Source organism: Pteropus vampyrus, unplaced genomic scaffold (assembly GCF_000151845.1).
Source record: "Pteropus vampyrus isolate Shadow unplaced genomic scaffold, Pvam_2.0 Scaffold133, whole genome shotgun sequence".
In the NCBI taxonomy this organism is placed as follows: Eukaryota; Metazoa; Chordata; class Mammalia; order Chiroptera; family Pteropodidae; genus Pteropus; species Pteropus vampyrus.
Window position 1 is genome coordinate 1,889,592 of NW_011888914.1, and position 1,336 is coordinate 1,890,927.

The following is a 1,336-nucleotide window of genomic DNA, read 5'->3' on the forward strand; positions in this document are numbered from 1 at the left end:
TGATAACATTTACAAATCCTTTTCAATTTCAAGTTCATAGAACAGGCAATTTGCTTCTTATGACTTTACAGATTAACACAAACATTCCCCAAACTGGCTTAAACACATTTACCTACAGAGGAACCATACTGAAAAAAAAAATCTCTCTCTCTCTCTTTCACACACCCACATACACACAATATACATATGTTTATTATTTACATATCCATTTATTATTCCTTTCAAAGTTAGAGTATTTTGTAGAGATAATATGACACTGAAGTCCTTCCCAAACTGAAGGTTTATAAAATGTTGTTTAAAATATGATTAAAGAAGATAATTTAGGTGATACCAACAAACTTTATTTAACACTTCATGAAGTAAACAATCTCTTTTTGTGGAACTACAAAATGGGTGGGAAGCAGGAAACTTTTATAAAGATAAAGAATAAAAAACATAGTCAACCTTATTTGGGGTAAGAAGGTCCAGAGTTGCTTAACATTTGGGGGGTTGGCTGGCTTAATATGCATTTCTGATCAAGTAGAGCCTATTCAGGAACACGAACATATCAACGTTTCAGTTTGTTGATGTGGCACCCTGGGCAGGAGCAACTCCATCTTGAGCCTAGAAGGTTATCTTAACGATGGTCATAATTCCATCCCATTTTAGTTCTAATTAAATTTCTTAGGCCTGTTGTAAATATGGCATCTATCATCTTTAGACATTCTTCTTTAATATCTGTAGGCTGTACTGAGCATCACCTGATAGTCTAGGACAGTGGTTCTCAACTACAGATGATTTTATTCCCAAGGGGACATTGGTAACATCTTGAGACATTTTTGTTTGTCATAACCCAGAAAAGGGGAAGCTACTGACATCTCATGAGCATAGACCACACATCCTGCCATGCACAGCATAGCATCCACAACAAAATATTATATTTCTAAATTCAATAATGCCAAGATTAAGAAAACTTGGTCCAGTACCAAATACTCATTCTAAAATGCAGGAACAGAGTTCGCCTAGCATAGATGTACCATTTGTGACAAGAACATAGGCAAGATAGCTAGTGAGACCCTCATAGATGGACTGAAGTGAGATAACCACTAGCAAAGTGCTTTGACAAAATAAAGACCCCAAGGAATGGCATAGCTAATAAAGTGGCATCCATATAGATGACCTGGAAAGCTACATGACAGACAGGTCTCAAGACATGACTATTACCAGCACTCTTTGACAAAGATTCATGGACCAATTCCAGTGGAAATGTAAAGTTTCCCAAATCTTTGGCTTTACACATGGAAAGAAGTAACCACCAGCAGAGAAGAAAAGGCTGTGGGCCATATCTCCAACTTTG